Genomic DNA, 22,136 nt, shown 5'->3' with positions numbered 1-22,136 from the left:
GGGAGGGTTCTTTGGTTCATTTGTTTGTTTGTTATTCTTTGATTATTGTCTTATAAGAGATGTGTAAGCAGCAAGGGGAAAATTGATCGTATGATGGGAAGGCTGGTAAAACGGGGATTTATCTGCAAGGCTGGTTTACATGCATCTTTACTTTGCTTATAGACAAGTTCAAGCCAAAAACAATATGCTAACCAGAAATGAGTGGATTTGTGTATCATTTCTTCTAGAACAGAGTCCCACTCTGCCTCCCCTGTCCCCCACCCCCTCTTCCTACACTGTATTTATGACAGCACCTTCAATGATAGGGAAACCCTGGGCATTTCAGGACTTGGTTGGGCCACACTCTAGAATTCTGTCAATGGAGTACTCCACATAGACTTGGTTTCTTACAACACAAAGCAGTGGATGAAAAGATTAGACTTCCGGGGTTAAAATAACTTTGGCCAAGTCCTCACTGAAGGGTGAGGAATCCCACCATTCAAAGACAAGGAGAGACCCAGCATCCCCAAAATAGCAGCACCTAGAAAAAGTGGCCCACCTTCTCCAGGCTGCACTCTGGTGAGGAAAAATGACTTCTCACACTAATAAACATAAATCTAGCAGTAAATCAAGCATTTCTAGCACTGAGATTTTTGTGAGAAAGGAAATATTTGGTTTGTGCAACCTGGGGATTATATGGCTTATGTGGTGAGTTCCTAGCTTTTCCAAGTCCACCTTGAGCTAACCAAGCATGTAGAGGTCAACCTTGAGACAGAGGGGAGGACAGATGGAGCAGGGACGCTCCGTGTGCTCTAGAGGCTTGGAGTCTGTGATGATTGGGGGAGGCGGGAGAGAAGAAAAACAGACTTTGATGGTGAGTAAACAGAGTGTGTTTTCCATTAGCTTAATACTAAGAGCACTTAGAAGAGTTGTTGTTATACTCTAGGATAGCAGGTCTCAAGTGTAAAATACATCCTGTTCTCCTTCTATAGATCACACTGCCAAGAACAGCCAGGGCAGTCGGCACAAGGTTTCCTTTCATGAGGAGCCTGGTGGGTAACAATGGTGCGTTGCTCATGGAAGCTCTCACACACAGGCATAAATCTGTTGTTACCCGGCTGCACAGGGAGGCTGCCACGGAGACCCCGCCCAGCCCGAGACCATCTACAGAGGCATGTCCTCCTCTCTAATCCCAAGCAAAATGAACCAGCAAAAGTGGGAAGATTGGACGTAAAAAACAAGTATGTCTTCATGTGACTGCTTCTATGTACCATGAATTGAGAGGAGAGGGTAAAATTAACTACAGATTTAGCCATAGTGTTTTTCAATGAGAAATCTGAGAATCCATTTTTACACTTGTTCTTGCCTCAGCTATTTAATAACTTTGTTTGTCGCCAAGACTGAAATCCTTGTCTTTGGAGATCCACACAACTGAGGTACTGTGACCCTGGCCTAAAAGCAACAAAGTACACGGACTCTCACAAGGGGAGAGTCTCATTTCAAATTCTCTGCCTCTTACTCTGGGAAGAGACCCTGACGTGCCTCAGAGAGACCTCTAGCAAGAAATGGGAGAACCGTTAACCTCATCCAGCCCTGACCACTTGCATGCATCTCCTATTGGCAAATTGGTCTACTAACCTACTGGCCTGAAGCAAGCTGAGCTTCTGGGGACAGCAGCCCTGCCCAGTCCGCCACAGCACTAGTTCATGGGGCAAGGCAAGGGCTCATCAAGGAGAGTATCTGAGTATCTGGTTACCATGATTTGGTTTTGGTTTTGGTTTTCGAGTTGTAAAAAACCAGAGATCATCAAGTCTAATGCCTTCATTTTACAGGTGGGGAAACTGAGAAATTAAGTGACTGGCCCACCGCCACACACTTTGAGGAGTTAACCACAAAGGGAAGACGAGAATTAGTCTCCTGACTCCCCGCCCAGTGCTCCTTCCTAGAATATCCATCTCTTTCCTTCTCTCTGCCATTCCTGCCCTGGTCTGTACTGCCCAAGAAGTGCCAGTGAGGAGAGCTCTCTTTCCCTTGACCCACACAGAGGAATGACCTCTCCTGGGGGACAGTCCAGCCCAGAGGTGTTGAGTGGGCCTTTCAAACGGTCCAAATGAACTGACTTGGTTTCAAAATGTGAAAACAACACCTGATGTGCTTCCTGAGTCTCTTGGCTCACCCCCAATGTTTTCATCATCTACCTCTGCTTCCCCTGCAGGACCAGACAGCTAGAGAGAAACTATTCCTAACAGCCTAACAAGCCACCGACATTGTCTTCGTGAGACACTCACGCTTGCATTTCTCTTCCTCCAGGAAGAGCGTCAAAGCAAAGGCAAGAGGGACCTCAGCTGACTGCTGCCTCTCCGGCCGAACACATCCCTGAACACGTTCGCGTTGGTAAGTAGAATCGACATTCCCACAGGAACTGGAAATGCTAAATTGTTAATAGCCTCCCTAGGGTTTAACTTCTTGCTATGATGCTTTCAATTATTTCATCACGGTTTAGGCAGAGTCGAGTCTCACAATTAATGCCTCTAAGCATCGCCCTCAACCAGCAGTTCTGCCCTTCCAGGCTGCCCCTGACTGAGGACCTCTTCTCCTCCCACTTGCATTTTCATTCTCCCCAGGGAGAGGTGGGCTCGGGCAGCTGGCAGGGAGGCGGGGGGGTCTGGCTATGCTCTCTTTATTTCCTTGGTGGTACGCGCGGGACAGTGGTTCTCAGAGGGCAGAGCCAGGCCCAGCATCAGCATCACCACCACCAGGGAGCCTGGGGGAAACGCGAAGTCTCAGGGCCCCCCCCCCTCAGACTTCCTGAATCAAAAACTGGGTTTCGGGGGTGATGGGCAGGAATCTGTGTTTAGCAAGCCCTCCAGGTGATTTGTATGCACAGTCCAGTTTCATAAGCACTGCCTTAGGGTCAGGGGAGGCGCGGAAGCTGCAAGCTTTGATGTTCTCCTGGCAGAGGTCCACTGGCCAGGAGGCCGTCGTCCCTTCTGTCTGGGACTCACCTCCCATAGGATCAGAGCAAGCTTGGGAAATTCCTAAGGATCACTCCGTGTGGAACCCAAGATTCCACCCTCCCTCACTGACCAGGACAGGGAGCAGGCCCAGGCTCTCCATCAAACAGGGAACGTTCTTTGCATAACATTCAAACCAGTTTATGTCAGGCAGATGGTGTCCTCCCTGCTTCCACAAAAGCGGAAATGTTTGCAAATGCAGATGTGGCACGCTGCACGGATGCAGCAAGAACGGGACTCCTGCTTCCCTTTCTGGACTCTCAAAATGTGTTGCCCTCTTCTGAATTAATCTTTTCAAATGCCTGTACTCCTCTGATGAAAGGTGTTTTAACCTGTTCTGCTTCAGAAAGTTCCCTCCAGACCCAGCAGTAGGGCCTCAGAAACCTAATAATGCAATGTTTCTTTATGGCTGAATAACAAAATAATGAATCTTGTTTTTCAGGTCTTATTAAAAATCTGCAACAAATTGAGACTGGTTTGAATTGAACATTATGCATTGGTCACTTTACATTTCTATATGGCCTGGGACCAACTTTTGACTCAGATCTCTATAAGCCAGGTGGGATATCCTTGGAATTTAAGATCATTAAACTGAGTGTTAGGGTTCCTCAAGTACATCTTAAAGATTCCTTTATTAATGACATGCTATTTGTCTCTGAAACTAATCACTTGGTGTGTCATACAGCTACCAATCAACCGGCTACCAACCAATAAGTAATACCACTGATCTACAAATGTACCGAAACGGCTGAGCACAAAGCATCATTTCTGACACACTGAATGACTCCTCTGGGAGCTGGACCTTACCCGGAATGAAAACCTCTCTAGATGAGCACACAGACGTATAGATGTTTGCTGTTCACTAACATGTATATGTGCATTTGTGTATTTCTTCTCTTAAACATGTTTTTGGGTAACTTCCCTGTTCTTCCAAAGAGATGGGGGACAAAAGAAGAAAAACTGTCCTCAAGTGGAAAGGTTACCCCGTGAAGCGTGACCTCCCACTCTCCTTGGGTCTTCAAGAAAAGAATGGATGACAGCTCACCATGATGGGGAGGGATCTCTATATTGGTGACAGGCCAAAACAAAGGGCCCTTACTGTCCCTTCCAGCTCCAAGATTCTCAGGTCCCCCCTACTCTCCAGCTAATAGCCAACTTACAGACTACAATTAAAATGCATCCCTGAACAAACTAATTCCAGTTCCGTCAATATTACTGGATCCAAAACACAAAAGTAACAGTGCAGGTAGTCTAGGAAAAAGGCTTCTTTATCTAACTGGAAAGCATATCCATTGAATGTCCTTTAGCTCTTGACCCTGTTTATAGGGTCAGATACCAGCCCCCATCTTTCAGGTTCTGTGGCTTATCAGAGTATCATGGAGTCAACATTAGCAACGCCTGTGTCTCGAGCTGTGTCAGTCTGAACTGAAATGTGCCAACTTTATCATCCCTCACAGACTTCTTAATTAACCTTCTGATATTGTCAAAATCTCATTCTCTTTTGTTCTAGAAATGAGCATTAACATGAGCATGTTTCCCATCACTATGCTTTTTTACTAGCTAAGATTTTACCGAAGCGTGATGCTTTCTATAAATGAAAACAAGCAAGAATTCTACAGACATCACACTACAGAAATTTGTTGCTGAAACTTGTTCATGGCCCCCTATCAATCACTCATTTTAAAACTCCTTTTTTTCCCCTTTTTCAACAAATTCTGTCATCTTGGAGCCTTGATTATCTAAATAATATGTTACCAATTTCACCTTTTAAGAGTTCTCACCCTAGGCATCCTCTCTATGAGTGGGGAGAAGAGATGACATCTTTCATGCCCCTTTATCTATAAAAATGCAAAAAATGCAAGCCACCAATCTGTCAGGCCTAAACAAAATTTTCTGCAATCTGCGTCTTTAACATAAGCAAAGCATATAATTCAAAAAAAAAAAAAAAGGAGCTTGCTTTTCTGAAGAATAAGTAAGCCAAAGACATTGTGTTCCATCTTTGTGTTGAAATGCAGATTTCCCACTAAAAGGCAAATCCTTCATTTCAAAAGGTTGAATAGGATGGTACTTAAAAAAAGAATTCCAGCTGGTTAAATTTAGGGTGTTGAAAAAAGTTCACTCCAATAATATTCTTTGGCTCTGAGCCCAAAGTATTTTCACTTGATCGTGAATTAGATAAATTTTTATTACATTTTAAGCTCTTGCCTTAGAATGGTGGAACTTCTTGAGGAGACTGGAAGGGCAGCTACATAAAAAGACAAATTGTCTTAGGACAGTTTTTTTTTCCCTTCGTTTAACTATGTATCTCACTATGCAAAACGTGTGTGCCCAGGATAAATTCCATTCATTCATTCTTTCACACATTCATTCAACAACTATTTACAGAGTACTTATAATGCCCAAAGCAATGGACTAACCTCTGTGGGCAACACAAAGAAAACTCAGACACAGCCTTCCCTACAGGAGCCTTCGTCTAGTAGAGAAGACAGGCCTGGAAAGAAATGGCTCTGCCCCAAAGTATAAAGTGTGCCATAAGAGAGGTACAGATTAAATGCAATGGAAACTCAAAGGAAGACAAATTACTTCCATTTGGAAGGGAGAAGAGTGGCTTTAGGGAAGAGGTAACTTAGGAACTGGACCTGGAAAGCCAAGAGGAAGGTCTTTCTAGACAAAAGAAAAAGCAGGAATGGGTACCCAGAGAGAAGCAAAGCTCGAGGTGTACACAGAGCAAATGGGGCCCAATACATTTAAATGAAAATATCGCACACCAATCCATTCGGTTGACAACAGAGCGTACAGTCATCTAACTAAACCTTCTGAGGACTTCTGTGAAGTCTTCAGCTTTCACAGCTTCACATTTTCAAACATCACATTTTCTTTCAATAAGGGACACAGCCATGCGTACGCTGGTGAAACTATGAAAGTTCACCTGTCCTGCCCCCACCCCACCCCGACCTGGATTGTTTGTCTCCCTGATGAATGGTGCATGGTCTGCTAAGGCAGAATTCACTGTGTTTTATTCCTCTGAGTCAGACAAACAAGTGTTGATAGCCATGTTCTCCCTTGCAATACTACCTCCCCGGCTTAAATAATCTATTTCAGATGTACTGTTGCCAGTTTAAGATGGGCTTGTACTTGCTGACACATTTTCAGCAAATGACTATGCAAGAAAGGTGGAGATTTTCCTATACTGCTATGTCTCTTCAATCGTCAACTTGACCTTCCTTCCACAATTCCCCGCTTTCTTCTCTTCAAAGCTACAGGGAGGGCAGGGGTAACCTAACTCCTGCTCTGAGTCCTCACCGGAGGATTTCGTGTGCGGTGGGGTGTGAGGGAGCATATGTGTGTGTGCACAGGCCTGCCTCCACCTGACGTCATTTTTCAGATTATTTGGGGGAATTTGGGAACTACTTTTAAAGAGGTCTTGCCCAATGCATTCCTTCATGGGTCCCACTGAACCTCTCTCCAGGCTCCTTTCTTTCTTTGGGGTCTCATTCCTCTGCAGAGACTGTTAGAACAAAATCAGAAATTTTAGTTCTTCAATCCCAGCTCTGCCCATTCACCAGCTATGCCTGACCCTGTGTAAACCTCTTCCCCTTTCTGGCCCCACGTTTTCTCTCTTTAAAGAGAAGACTGGATGAGATGGGACCTCTCTCTCCCAGGCCAGTCTGAGTCTCCTTGAGACCAACCAGATCAAGGGCAGGAGTCTTGGTTGCAGTTAAGAGACCTACTATGGGCCATCCTAGAAGCTGGTCAGGATGAGCCTATTCCCCTTGTGACCTTGCAGGAATAAGAAGAAACCTACAGGCCAGTGTGGGCTGGGTCTGCTATCCAGGCTAATTCTTAGACTCAGAGTGTAGGCCTGGTGGTGGATTTTAACCTTCTGGGGCAGTCTTGCAAAGCTCACCTGTCTGAGCTTCAAGGAGGAAACCAAGGTGGGTCCTGAGCCAAAAAGACTGAAGGTCAGAGAGAACCAGGAAGAAACTTCCCACAAACTCAGGCTAAATGTCAAGGGGAAAGGTCACTGCTGCCCGTGCCAGAAGGCCGGTGGCAAAGCTCGGCCTCATGCCAGAGCCTGGCACCCACTGGCACACAAGGGCACGCACAGGGCTCTAAGAAAAGCCAGAGTCCTCTCCCAGCCACCCCAACAGGAGGCAAGGCCCCAGAGTCCTGTGGTCCCTGCCTCAGCCAACTGAAGGGTTCCTGGAAAGCCGTGTGTAAACTGAATTTCTGTAAACTGAATCACATTTGCTAACGGACGTAATTTCAGGGATGTTTCATCACCCTTCCAGGCTCATCGAAAACTGGCAGGGCTTCTAACACTTTTACCTTTCAAGTGCTTCTTCCTCCACCCCCCTCCCCAACCTCTCTGTCAAGTAGTTAATGATCTGTAAACAAACACTTTAAATTCAGTGGGGGAGCTCACTATTTAAAGGAACCCCGTGGCGGAAACCTTTTGAAAAGTTAACAATCTTTCTGTAATGTGAAAAATCACCCTCTAATTTATCAGTTTCCATTGATGAGATTTTGATGTATCTTGGGCTTTCTTAAAATGGGGCTCAACCGCAGTACCCCCGTGGTTAGAAGAAGGGATGAAGAATGAAAGAAACTGAAGTCCTGAACACGTATTCACAGACCCCACTCACACCTCCCTACCCCAAGGAGAAAAGAAGGAAAGAATGGAGAGATCATAGCCCCAGACACCTGCAAAGCTTTGACAACTACACTTGAGTTCCTCCCGATCTAAGGATTCAGTGACTGGAGAAGAGTGGGATGAGTATCTTAACTGAGGGCAGAAAGGCATTTGAGCTGCAAAGGTGGATCCCAGGAGACTGACCATTTGCTCAGCAAACGTTTAATTCTGATAACACCAGCCAGGGCAGAGAAGGACTTCTCTATCAAAGCAAGCAGAACATACAACTCCCAAATTACTCTGAAGAGGCCACCCCGAGCCTTTTTATCTGTCAACTCACAACAAACGTAATTTATGCCCCCATATCACCATTTTCATCAGTCTCAAGAAAATACCAGAATAGGCTTAAGAAAACCAAGCTTGGCACTTATGAGAAGACCCCTAATGTTTTCAGGCGTTCCTGGGCCTTGCGAAGGAGGAAGTCAGTGGGGTGGGGGCAGTGCTGCTGCTGGATGGGAGAGGCGTGGTTGGTAGATGTGAGCAGGCCCAGAGAGCTGGAACAAGTTTGTGGACTGCTGTGTGCAGCCCTTCAAAGGAAAACGGCCCAGAAGTACGGGTATCCCCAGAAAGGCCCTGTTAGGCCTCCAAGACTGGTCCTTCTTAAGAAACTACATCCCGGCCCCTGTGAAGGACTTTATCTTCTTCCCAAAGCCTTCTCCTCAAATTCTGACTCTACAGTCACCCTGTGGGATGAGGGAAGGTGTTCTCTTCACCTGCCCAGGTGATGGAAGATCTCAGAGGCATCCTGCAGCAGGTAGTGAGGGCAGGGCTGGAACTCAGAGTCCTGCCCACCTTCTTGGGGACCAAGCTTTGCCCTCCTCACCGCTCACCTCGGAAGCCCTCCAGGTGGGCTGAGGCAGAGTGTCTGGGCATAGTCCTACAGCAGCTTACAGGTAACCACTTGCCTTCCTGGGACTATAAAGTGATGTGTGAGCGTCCGGAGAAGCGGGGGAGGCGCACGGTACAGGCCTAACACTCTGTGACCATCTTGGCCAAGAGATTCTTAGAACCAGAACTGGCCATTTTCCAGAATTAAAACCTATTATGTCTTATGGTTAATACAGAACTGCTCGGAAATTATGAGAACTAATTTAAGGCTTCAAAGCTCTACAAACTTTAAAAAAAAATGGTCTAGCAGGTCAGGCTCTGACATTTCTTCAGGAACGAAACTAGGCTGCCCTCTTGCCTGAGGTGAGATTGAATCAAGGAGAGCTCTGGGGCTGCGAGGCCAGGCCTCGTCCCACAGCAGCAAGTTCTTCTTTCAGAAACAGGCCTCTGCCCGCCCACAGGCTCCTCCAACTTCTGCTGCCGTCTGCTCAGTCCCTCAGCACCTTCCTCCTCGGAGCTTGGGCCTCGGCCCTAACCTCTCTGACAGAGCCCCACACAACAAAGGAGAGGCAGGCACAGCCTATTTACTGGAGGCCTATTTTCTTGGCTTCAGAGTTATTTTCCTGACATTTTAGCCAATTTTGAATCCTTCATTTATCCCGCTGACCAACCTGGAAAGAATTTCCTGAATTAACGAGAGAGAGAGAGAGAGAGAGAGAGAGATGCCCACATGTATAATCTGCAGTCATTCACAAGGCCCCAGTCCAGCCACAGTGTGGGTGCTGCTGGCTGTTCTCGGGTTTACTAATTCTGTGGATTCAACGGGGGTAACACCCAAAGTTATCAGACACCTCCAAGCTCCTCAAACCAAGAATGCACCATCCTTTCCACCCCCTGGGCAGGTCCACTGTGTCAGCTGGTGGGGCCCTGGCCTCTCTGGGCATGGGGGCCACAATCCCCTTTCCCCTCTACATAGGCATCAAGGAGGCCCCCACACTACAGGGGAGTCCCCAGGGTCGTTTCCTGTTCTGAATCTAAGGCTGCCTGGGAAATGAGTTACCAGTGACACTCTATTTCCATGCAGTCCCAGCTGTGAGACCGACCCGGAGCCACCCAGGTCAAGGTTCTTCAGGTCCGTCAGGAACAGAGACGCCCCCCTCTCCCTAATAAGCCCCTCAGGCTGAAATCCTTTTGCTTTCAGAGCCTCAACTTTCGACTGCTGGGCAGAAAGCTCCTTCTGTCAGCAGCCCACAGATCTCCACCACCATCACGCTCCAACCTTGTCAGGCGGTGGGGTGTGTGGACGGCAGGGCTGAAGCGGTTTCAAAGAGGCCGACCAGGCAAGAACCATCCTGTACTCCTGCCCCAGCTCTAACGCAATAAAATGTCTTTTATCAATGTAATTCAAGGCAAAGAGTCAAGGGTCTGTCACCATTTTAAAGAGGCTTATTACATGGCCACAAAAATTTGCCTCAGGCTCAAACCTGGCGTGTAAGGTATCAGCGTGGGACAGGTTCTTTTGATTTGATTTTATTTTCTTACAAAATCTGAAAATGAAACGCTTCTGTCCCTCCCTTCCACCAACCGTTTTTTGATTTATGGGGAGGAGGAAAGAAATCTGAAGTTGACAGGTTGGGACAACTCCACTCAGCTTTCTCACTCAAAAGCTGCTTTTGTTAAACCATACTTTGCATTTATGGCCTGCGGCTCTTGGCTGACACTGCGGCTCCTCCAGCGTGGAGCGGGCTGCGGACTTCCCCCGGGGGAGGCCCCACCGGGATGCCCGCCCCCTGCACCCAGGGCAGAGGCAAGGCAGCTCAGGGGGCCGGGGGCAGCAAGGCCCCAGGTTAGACAAAGGCTGGGATGGGGAAGGATGTCCCACTCTCTGTCCCCAGCCTTACACTACGTTTGGGTCCAGGGCTCCATGTGACCACCACCACTGGGTCCCCAACTAAAGTCCAAGCCTTTCGAGAACCAACACTGTACCGTCCACCTCTCATCACCCAGAACCATTCTGGGCAAAGGGCCCCTCCGTCAATACTCATAAATCAAGTGCTGTGCAGTGGACTTTTCTTCCTAAAGGGCGATTCTAAATGACCTGGCTGGAAGGAGCTGCCACGGACCCGGCAGTGACCAGGGGAGCCTTCCCTTCCCAGAGTCACTGAGGTCTCTCCTGTAAATGATTCACTAACCAAGGTGCCTCCAGGTTAGCCTTGACCCAGGAGATGATTACAGCCCCTTGAAAGTGGCTGCTGGCCCATCGGTTCACTGTACAATTTTGACAACCTGTGATTGTATATTTATTCAATGGTCGTTATGGACAATCAGGTTAATAATTCACTTTCCAAACACTGTGTAATTATACAGTTAGAAGAGTTACAATAGATGTCAAATTTCCTTAAGTCTTCTCATGAATTGGTCCCAATTACCTAGTCTGGGTCCCTTTCCTCTCTCTCTCTCTTTTTTTTTAAAAGTAATCTCCCACACTTTCCTCTATTCTCATCCCCCACCTACACCCCCATCTTTCTGTCCCGAGAGAAAGAACAGTGTGAAGTCCTTCAGTTCAAATAACCCTACTTAGAACATATAGTTTTGCTCCATTAAAAGGCTTAAAAATAAGGCTAGGAAGTTAGCCACGGAAGGTGCGTGGAAGGCTGGTTGGGTGACCTCATCTATCTCCCTGCCTCTGATGCAGGAAAATGCCTGCAGCAGCCCACACCTCGTCCCCCAGGCTGCACCAGACCCTGGCACGGCCCGGTGGAGGCCCAGAGAAGAGATAGTGTGAAGCCTTCCAGGCCGGGGCTTCCCAGCTGAATGACTGGCATGTCGCTGCTCAGCCAGAGCCCCAGGCCCAAGCCCAGGCCCCCGCCGCTGCTTGGGACGTGCAGGAGGATGTGAGAAGAGAAATACGTACACTCTGAAAACAGAAATGAGGCAGGGATTCCAGGAAAAGCAAAAACATTCAGAACTCTGGGCCCCCTCTCCGTCTCCCAAGAGCCAAACCTGGCCCTTCACACCTCGGTTTTGTGATGATCACATACTTCACCTCACTCACAGAAAGCAATAACCTGCTTTCAAGGCTCAAAGCAATTTCTGCCCCTCAATAGGACAGTGTGGTCAGTTGACACCTCGGTTTTGTGATGATCACACACTTCACCTCACTCACCGAAAGCAATAACCTGCTTTCAAGGCTCAAAGCAATTTCTGCCCCTCAATAGGACAGCGTGGTCAGTTGACCCAGGTCACCCCAAGCTGCAGGGCCTGGCAGGGAAACCCACGCAAGATGAAGAAACTTGAGCACGGCCGCTGAAGGAGAGGGACAACGGTGACAAGGGATGACTGCAGCAGAGACAATATTTCTTCTCCTTTTCAATGGGTGGTGATCTTTTTTAAGTCATTTTTTTGGTTGCTCCAGCCCCTACATCTTTCTGCCACACGCTCGGGCACATACAACCTAGGGCTCCTATGTTACAAAAGTTCTTCCTCCTCCATCCCAACAGATAAGATTAATTTTCTAACAGATTCTCCCCTCCTCAAAAATTTTTATGTTATGCTGGGAGAGCCTTCTGAACACCACGGAGTTTTGGAATCGTAAGAACTCAGCATAAGAGTTCTTTGGGAATAGAACTGGGAAAAGCCCCGTAGGAAATTCTTGAACCCATGAAACCCATCTAGATAAAGAAAACATCTCCAGAACCTCTAGTTGGTTCTAATCTTGGTGTCAAAAAAAAAAAAAAAAGAAATGGGGATGGACTAATGTTTTCCAGCTGAGGACTTGCTATCACTTTCAGATCTACCATCCCGTCCCTCAGGGGTACTCCTGACGTCCAGAGAGGAGGGCAGACCTGTCAAGGGGGGTTTCTTTAAGTTTAGAACATTTGGATTCATTCTAAGTAGAGAGTTTAGTTTGGTTGGAGCCTTTTTGTTATTTGTTCAGGTTGTGGTTTCTTTTCCTCCGTAAAAAAAAAAAAAAAGAAAATTTGGAGCTGTATTTGTTTCCTGTTGGTGGTGAGGACAGAAGGAGGGTGTGTGGTGGAGGAGGTGTGTGGGGAGAAGGCTGATGGATGGAGCAGGGCCGAGAATATCCGGAATTGGAGAAAAGTGAGAAATGGAGCTTTTTCTTGGCTTCCAAACAGTTGTAATTTCTACTGCCACTGCTTAGATCCTGGGCACCAGGCAGAGAGTGGGAAAAGGGGCATGTGACAACTTTGCCACAAATCAGGATTTGGCATTTAAATCCACAGGAAGCAAGAAGAATAGAGGGACTTCTTATTTATAGATTTGCAGATGAATTGAATGAGATAACCAAAATGCACTTCTCATGTATCTGAAGGAGCAATTCCATTTTCAGACTTGGAAAGTTTCCCATAATTGAGTATCACCCGACCCTGGCAGCACGCTGCATCCCAAGGTTAAGATCAGCTTCCTGAAAACTGGGCAGAAGGCTGCTGCTTCGGTGGTAGCTCAAGAATTCTACTTTGAAGGACAGGTTGGTACCACACTACATTTAACTGGATTCAGTTCATCTGATTATACAGTGCCTCGCTTTCTGGAATATGTAATCATCTCTTTCTGATGACATTTTAAATATCCAACTAGACAAATAATTGCAGCAATAATTGATAGCAGAGTCAAGCTGGAAGATCACTGATTGGCAGCATCCCCACCGAAACAAATCTTCTTCCTTTCAAACATTACAGGAATGATGCTTAAATCTAACTTTTGCTGATAAATGCTCAAAATCTGATTTACTGATAAAGGCACGGCAAGAAAACCTGCACTTCAGCCTGTGATTACTTTGTGAGCTGTTTGAGAAGAATCAGGCAGCGTGATTTATATTATTTTATTTCCCGTGAATAACTGCAAGGATCGTGTAGGTTGGGGAGAATCAACGGGAACAAGAGAAGTGCTACTCCTCATACTGCACTTCCTGAACGATGTCGGCCAACCCTCCAAGTTTACAGCCCCTCCTCCTCTGAGGTGCGTCCCATGTAGAGAGATGGTTTTGACGGGGGACCCAGAAAAGAAGACACGCAAATGACTGGCTCCCCTCAGGGCTTTGAAAGCTGGTTTAAATCAATGCCTCAAGCCAGGACTTAAATTCCCCTGCCCTGTGCACAGAGCCCTGGACGGGGTCAGGAGGCCTGAGCTCAGACAGACCCCGAGGAATCTCAGGCAAGTCCCCGGGGACAGCTGTGGTCCTCTTCAGCTCCTAGTCGGTTTCTCCAAATCAAATGTTGTCTACGTCACATGCTTTGATTGTAATATTCAAGTTGTCACGGTTTGGGTCACTGCTTTCAACAACTCAGACCCTGTGGAATGCTGCAATGGTCAGAAATAACGCACAGAGGAGGCTTGTCTCCGGGAAACACCAAGTGAACGAGCTGGCACAGATTACAGTAAGGAAAATCTAAAACAGAAGATGTATCTGAATGTTCCGGCCAGCGACGAAGGCAAGAATTCAGGGATGGGGGGCCTGAGCATTTGCCCAAAGCGCTGGTGTGAAAATCTCTTTTCATTTCTTTCCCCCAATTTTTCCCATTTTTTCCCTATTTTCTTTTCTTCTTGTTGTCCTTTCTTCCTTCTTTTTTTAGGGCAGGGGGAACTTTTTTCCCCCTTGAAACTGAACCATTATAAGCGAATTCACCTTATAGCTTCTGTTAAAAATCAGGCGCTTGTTAGATGTAATGATTATCTGCGCCGTGACACTTAGCGCGTGTGAGGGGGCTTGTCGAACAGCTTTACTCTAATTTGGATCTCCTCCGTTAATTAGAAAGCCCTCAGAGTTTCTGCAAATGCAGGTCACTATCGACAGTGTGTGCTTTTGATGCTTCGCCTGTGACAGTTGTAGGGCTCTCCTTCCAGGAGCTGGCAGGGTTGTCCAAACTCTGACAGTGTCAGAAAAATTCAGTCACCAAGGCCGCTTCCCAGGAAGTTACGGGCAAGGTGACTGTCCACACAGCCTGTTTCCCCACCGCCAACAAGCCTGATGAAATCTGCATTCACTCCAGCTGAAAATAGCTCAAATGTCACTCTTCTTTCCCCTGCTTCCTCCTTCCTTCTTTCTTCCCCTTTTTCTCCTGCTTTCCACTTGTCTCTACTCTTTTCGTCCTCTCTACATCTCCCTTCTCTCACCTCCCTCCTTTTTCTCCTCCAACAGAATCCTCTGCCATTCAAAACAGTCACACTCACCAGAAAGGGAAGTAGGTTTTACAGATAAACCAGGTTGCTTTTTATTGAAACAGCAGTGACTGTGGAACAGAAACTACATCCCCCCACCCCAATATTTCCTATTCTTTTTTGCTGGTCAGCAGCTGCACCTGGTGAGGTGGAGGTCAAGTCTATACTTCCAGCATGGCGCATCTGTTTTTTCTTAAGAGAAGGAGGATCTTGTAGGGGAAGAAAAAGGGAAGAGGAAGGAAGGAAAGGTTAACAACTCAAACCAAAATGCATATGGGGCTGAGGTCTTCTGCCCTTATCGCCATGCAAAGTAAGAACTTTAGGAAGTCTCACTTAGGAATAGCTCGTTATGGGATATGTGCTGGGGCGGAAGGGGGAGTGTGTGTGTAAACCTGTGTTTGTTTCAACAAGTTCATCCAAATTTCATCAAGTTCAAGCCAAAAAGAAATTCTCTGTGGCACTTACTTAAGACCTGGCCAAAAAAGAAACCCATATTTAAATATAAAAACATAAAAATTATTTGCACACCCTCACCACCACCACCAAGGGCCAGCCCTGGAAGAACAGCTATCCGTTGCCACCAGAGTTCCCATGTGGACTGGTCTTAGGCCAAAGCCCAGTTCCCTAAGTAGACCCCATTCTTACTTTTGGTCCTTGCACACAAATGCAGGAGGCTGGGGGTAATGGGAGCCTGGCCTTGCAACTGACTTGTGAAATGCAATGGGATGGAATGCAGTAGGATGCCATAGGCCAGACTGATGCCTTCACACAAACCCAGAATGAGCTGAAGTTGCAGCAACCAGGCAGGGTGGAGCGAGGGAACCCCAGCAAGAATCCCAAGGCCACAGGGCCCCCCCCACTGCTAACCCCACTGGGGGTCCATGCTCCCCAACATCCTGCTGCTGTCAGCTGGGTCATCGGCCTCCAGACACCAGTTCCAGGAAAGCCCTTGGTGCCTTTAAGTTAACTGAAAAACACCACCAACAACCACCAGAATCATTTAGATTCTGCCTGTGAGGAAAAATTAAGAAAAAACCTAGACCTGGGGAATAATGTGAAAAGTGTCAAAAACAAATCAAGTCATTTAAAAAGAAAAACTCTCCATCCAACGTCACAAAGCTGCCGACATATTAGGTTCTGAGGAAGCTGTCCCAGCAACCTAGATATGAGAAACAACGTTTGCTATTCTGAGGTGAGAAGTGAAGTTGTCTTTCACTCGGGACTGTCAAACATGGTCTATAAATATCAGCAGTGCCCTCTGTGAACAATGGGCTGAGCTCAACCCAGAGAGGGCAAGTGTTTCCCTAAGGTTACACAGCAATGCCAGGTCCCCTCCCCCCAGACAAACCCCTGTGCCCAACAGATGACTGTTTTCTCTTGGAAACACATATTGCTACATCAGATCCTCAAATTCAACAGGAGAGCTGGGGAATGAGACTGCACATTTTAGTGTTTCTTTCCCCTGTTCTCTTTCTCCAACTTCTGCTCTGGTTCTCTCCTTCCCTCTCCTCACCACCCCCTGCCCCCCACCACACACACACATAAGATCTGTTTTGTATATTTAGGGATCTGTTTCCATATCTACTCAAAGTTTCTAACAGCATTGTTCTGTCAGTAGGTCAAGAGGAGTGGATAGTGCCAAGCTGTTCTCCATTCTGAAATGGACTTGACTGAAAGGCCCGCAGGTCAAGACATCCTGGGGAGGTTGGTCCTGGGGCTTTCAAGGTCACTGCTCTGCAGGCGGACCATGGCTCATTTGCAGAGAACGCCTTGTGACTCGTGCTCTCTCCCACACATCAAACGAAGACACCAATCACAGCTCTACCAGCCTGCCTCGTCCCACCTCCAATTTGGGCACCGTGCCTTCCTCCCACACGACGAGAGAGAACACAGTGGCCAAATGCTGAGAGTCCACTTTAGGGACATATGTGTAGTAAAATACTGAAGTAAGTGAGAAATTCAAGAAACCTATGCTTAGACTACACATGCATACTCGTGTGGGTGCTCTCACACACACATTTTGCAGAGAAATGGGCAGTATGATAGATTAGCTGGTAGATCATTATCAGACACATGAAAGGCCCAACCCAACATCAGGACTGTGTCTGGGCTTTCTTTCAGGAAGAACTTTACAGCATTAGATGGTTGACCAAGGCATCATGGTATGACAGAGAAGTAGCCCATAGACTCAAAATGACCACACCCCTTCACTGAGCGGCATTTCTGCTCAACACCCTGTGAACGCCACTCACGGGCAGCCTGAGATGGTCCCCTGCCTCTCAAACCTGGCCCCGCATTGCTCCTTTCATGTCTTCGCCCCTTTCCCTGTTAACAGAAATGAAATCAGAACAAATTAATATTTAATTTTAAGATTACTATTCTATCAGAATCAAAAGGACTCAGGAAATTCAAAGCTCAGGCAAACGCCCCTCCCATAAATCTTACTTAACTATTCAGACATTGCAGAGTTCTGTGAACAGGGCATTGCCAGCCTCCGATCCGTCCCCGGTCCTGGGCCTCTGCCAACGGCCAGGAGGGGGAAAGCCAGGCTATACCTGTAAGGGTATGAAGTTACAACCTTTTCCCCACATAATGATCTACTTAATATAATATTTTGTTTTTAATCAGAGAAAGAGTGAAATAATTTGGTATCCCATAAAACTCCCTAACCTATATTTTGGAAGTCAATTAGGCAGTCCTTTTGCCTAATGTTAAGTTAATGTCAGCACATCCCATGTTGCACCTCCAGTCAGGTTTTTGGGTTTCTGCAGCCCACAACGCCATACACAGAGAGTAAGAAGAAAACTCAGTGGGGGCTGGGGAGATGGCATGCAGTGGGCAGTGACTTTTTCATCATCTGTATAGAAACTGGGAAATCATCTTCTCAAATGGAGATTATCTTCCCTTGGGATCCTTCTGGAGGGCTATAAATAACAGAACATACTAATCAACATTATATATTTAAAAATGAATACAGAATCAGATTAAGGAAAAACTAAATTACACCGTTATAAAACCCAAAGTGGAAAAAAAAAAGGCATGAAAAAGACGTCTTAGCCATTCCCTTCAGTTTAGCCCTATTCTCTGGCAGCCAAACCTGCCTTAATAAAGGCGTTCAAAGTAACCATTTTCTCACTCCCTGATTTATAAGCAACGGAATGCAAAAAGCAAGAGGCTTAATTTCAATGCAGCAATTTCCCCATCAACTGGTCTACCTAAGAAAGCTGCAGAAAAGTGAAGACTAGAAATTTATGAATGCTTTATGAGAAATCTGGATAAGAGAATTTGGTCTAAACATATGAGAGGAACATGGACATACGGCATAAACACAAGATAAGAATGTTTCCGACTCCAGCTTCCAATGATGTCTACCTCTAGGAGTCTATGACTCAGTTTTCCCATCTCTAAAATGGAGTCCTGTAAGCAACCTGAGGAAACGTCATCAAGATCAACTGAATGTTAAACCCTTAGCTAGAGCCCTCTCTCTGCTGTTACTTTTGATCTGGTATTAAAAACACAGTAACGATAATAACGATACTTATAGCACATTCTCACTATGCAGAAACATTAGCATTACCCTGGGAGAGTCTGTGTCATTGGCTGTTAAAAGAGAACATTTCTTTCTTTCCTTCTAGGAACATGAGGAGTAAACTTGGCTATTTCATCAAAGCCTGTAAAAGACACCTGAGTCATCATTTAAACTGAACAATTTCTCCAAGAATTCAACCTGCGAGAGAGGGAAGAAGCCCATCTCTGCAGTGTGTCGGGAAACGCCATTGACTTCTCCCTGATTCCTCTCCTCTGTCCTTGGCAATCCAGTTACGATTTGACAGCATTTAAAGATGACAGTACTTGAGGTAATAGGACAATGCCATAACAGGATTACAGCAAATGTGAAAGAAAGGACACACGTAGGGACTGTCATTTAGGTAATGTCATCTATGATCAGTTTTTGTTTCGTTTTTTGCTGACACAGAAGTCAGTATCACTTATACAATTCAGTGTAAACCCTGTTATGGCTGTAAATAGTTCGCTTCTCCAGTGAAAGGAAACACACTGCAGGAGGGATTCAGTGAAACTTTCTAGCTTTGGCTGATGTGAAAATAATAACAAAAAATATTTTCAAACCAATAGCCAAAGATCAAAAACAGCCTGAAGTCCACACCACCCAAAATTATCTTCAAAGAAAGAAATAGAAGAAATTGCTGTTGGTCATAAACAATAGGTGACCAAAAGGTTTGTAAAGGATGTCTTGGACTCCAATGAGACTGGTGTTTAGAGAGTTTGAGGAAGATAAAGTGGCAATACCTAACTACATTCATTTTGGGGAGCTGGCCAACAGGTCCTTGTCAGTCACACCATTTCTCATTCCATTTCCTTTCTGTCATGTGGCCCACAGCACATCCAGATCCACATCATGCCAGTTTTTTGGAAGTCAGTTCTATCCTACTTTCTAATGAATTTCTGCCACTGTGAGCTCTTCCCCAAAGCCACCAAGTCTCCTAGAAGCTGTTACTCTTTTGCAGGGAACACACAGCTGCCCTGCCTGCTGCTCAAATGGCCTCCTGCTTGTCCGGGACAAGAAGCCATGCTGTACGCCAAGTGACCAACCACCTGTCTCAAAAGAAAATTCTGGCTAGAGAAGACAGTACCATGAAGGAGGCTGAAAAGATATTCTGACCATTTCAAACCCTAACAGAGGCTAGTTCTCCTCTAGAATATCCTGGGTTCACTAGGGCCTCTGTTTTCCTTTTGACTTTCTATGCCTCCCTGGCTAATCTCATGAGCCCTAGTCCTCCTCCCCGCCCCCTCCCCAAATGCCTATCTACTCCTTTTATCCACTCTCCTCTTACATCATCCAGAAAAGTTTATTCGAATTCAGACTAGCTTTAAAAATCCCCAAAGTAGGAGGGTGCTATTATAGAGAGTTCATAAGGATATGAATTTTGGTGCCTGCCTTGTTTCATCACACACCATTTGAATGATAAAGACCATCATGAAAAACTAACCGGGTCCTGAACAATTCCCCACGTGGATGGTCTGGAGGAGAGGGACAATGGTCCTTTGTGGAACCCGAGAGCCTCCTGATTCCAAACTTCATTCCTGTCTGCTTCCCATTCATAATGTGGGTGAGATAAAAACCTTCCACGACTCTACATTAATAACAGACTAATTTGCTAGTCTCCTGCAATGTTTGGTTCCATTCTGCTTGTGAAAACCCTGCAGTCAACCACTCCATCCTCTAGAACGTATCTGTCAAAGGGGAGAACTCTACACGAAGGATGCTACAGAGAGAATTCCAGCAACCCGCCTCATCCTTTCTCTGGACAGACTCCTCAGTTGATATTGTCCTAGAATGTTGCCTTTGTCCTGTGCTCAGAACATTGACAGCCTCCCATGGTCTACAGGCTATGGTCTGACATCTTTAGCCGCCATTCCTGAGCTCCACAATCCCACCCTGAATTTCTGCTCCTGGCTTAGCTCCCTCTATGCACCAAGGAAAATGCTCGAGAAAAACCCCTTCCATTCCCATGTCCTTTCAGGCTTTTCCTCTTCCTCTCTGACTTCCTGGAATCCTGATCGTACTTCAAGGCCCAGCTAAAGTTCTACTAGTCACCTTAGCACAAAGAATCAATCTCTTCCTTCCCCAATCTCAAGGACCACTCGTTTCCTGCACCACCCTGGGCTCATGCCCAGTCCTTACATCACTGGTTACCTCTCCATGCCTCCACTTAATTCCACATCTTCCCAATGTGCTTCTTAAATGCAGGGATGCTGTCTTCTATTTATTTTATTTCAAAGGACCCAGCATAGCATGTGATATATGATATATATCCCAGGAACTCAACAAATAGTTATGGTTAAATGAGTGATTTGCCTTCTTAAAAGGAAAGTTTTTTTTCCCAAGTATCATTTCTGTTCATAATGGCAATTTTAACCATCTCTGTAGCCACAAACAGTTCCCTTCTGATATCTGCTTGAACTTCCAGATAAAAAAAAGGGCAAGTGGTAGTAACCTGTTATGCTACACAAAGATTAGCATTAATATCCACCCTCTTTAAACAGCCACCCCACACCCTGAGAAGAGCAGAAGTGAAGTACATCTGCCCACCAGAGTGTGTGCCAGGTCGATTGAGCCTGGCTGTCAGTTACCAAAAAATAACATCTTCTCTATGGGAAACCTGACTTTAAAGGTTGTACAACCCTCTAGCTCTATTTCAACCTTGGTCAGCAGCAAAGAAGTTAGACTGAGCAGGAGCCCATCCTGAATGCAAAATGCTAAGCTCTAAAAAACATGTTTTTAATACTCTTTTGATTCCAACACCACCCAAAAGGGCTTTGCTTTGATGCCAGAGAGCAGTAAACATAGACGTTCTTGGCCACTTTATCTACTGGGTGTGGTAAAGAGAAGTCCCCACAAAAACGGAGGCAGCAGCTAACGTAACTATTACTTGAAATGCTGCCTGCAATTCTCCAGGCTGGGCTGACTGTTCATATCAAAGCACCCAGGGCATCCTCTCTCCACAAGAGCCAAGACCTGGAGTCGGACCGTGTGGCCAGGTGCGACTGAACACTACACACGCACAGAGGTTTTCCACGTAAGGACTCAAATCTACATAGCCTTAAAACCGAGCTGGGTTTAGAAAAGGCACTCCCCACAAGTCTCCCAAGTGAATGGGGAAAGTCCAGATATCAGGTGTATGCTGGCTACCTTGGAGAATGAATGAGAGGCAACTTGGAGAGGAAGACAGATGTTAAAAACAAAAACTCTCACTTTACAGGAATTCACCAGACAGCCAGACAGTTGGGATCTCCACCCAAGGAGAAGACATATCAGTGAGTAAGACTGACTCGGGCATGTTCTCCCCTTTTATCTTTTAAAGCCCTCTGGAATTCTATGAAATAAATCCCCTCCCCTTCCTGTCTCTTGCCTCACACGCTCGAAAGTGCTCACGCACTTCTCACACAAGTGCATGTGCTCTGCTCGTGAAGGAAGACATCATCTCGGTCTGCTTCTGCCTCTCTCACCCTCATTACCAACTTGTAGGAAATCTCCTCAGAATCCAAAGAGCATTCTGAGTTCCCTGAAATGTACTTTGGTGCCCCATCAAAGACGTCTGGAGTCCTGAGAAGACGCAAACAGCTAAAGGCTAGAGATAAACAGACAGTCTTCCATGATGGTCCAAATCAAGTTGTTGCTTTTTATTTTTTAGCTTTATTGAGGCATAATTTACATACAATAAAATCACTCATTTTAAGCGTACAGTTTGATGAATTTTGCTAATTGTATACAGTTGCACAGCCTCCACCAAAATCAGATACAGGATATTTCCTTCACTCAAAAAAGTTTCCTCGGTGAAGTGGGGGGTAGGGTATAGCTCACTGGTAGAGCACATGCTTAGCGTCCAGGAGGTCCTGGGTTCAACCTCCAGTGCCTCCAC

General features: G+C 46.2%; 1 protein-coding gene and 1 long non-coding RNA gene across 24 annotated transcripts in view; one reads left to right on the top strand and one right to left on the bottom strand.

The window, feature by feature from the left end:
• BCL11A (BCL11 transcription factor A) overlaps positions 1-22,136 on the bottom strand; it is a 98,312-nt gene that overhangs the window by 15,809 nt on the left and 60,367 nt on the right. The window lies entirely within an intron of this gene.
• On the top strand, positions 1,117-21,958 carry LOC140685681 (uncharacterized). 10 transcript variants are annotated; one of them, XR_012058992.1, is made up of 7 exons: positions 1,117-1,220; positions 2,290-2,373; positions 16,310-16,640; positions 18,330-18,551; positions 19,221-19,395; positions 21,477-21,531; positions 21,743-21,958. It is a non-coding gene; the product is annotated as an uncharacterized lncRNA (long non-coding RNA). The 10 variants fall into 10 exon arrangements; XR_012058986.1 differs by having other exon boundaries at positions 21,643-21,958; XR_012058991.1 differs by lacking the exon at positions 19,221-19,395 and having other exon boundaries at positions 21,643-21,958.

Source organism: Vicugna pacos, chromosome 15 (assembly GCF_048564905.1).
Source record: "Vicugna pacos chromosome 15, VicPac4, whole genome shotgun sequence".
NCBI lineage: Eukaryota > Metazoa > Chordata > Mammalia > Artiodactyla > Camelidae > Vicugna > Vicugna pacos.
The sequence above is the reverse complement of the archived record's forward strand: the minus strand, read 5'-3'. Positions and strand labels throughout refer to the sequence as shown.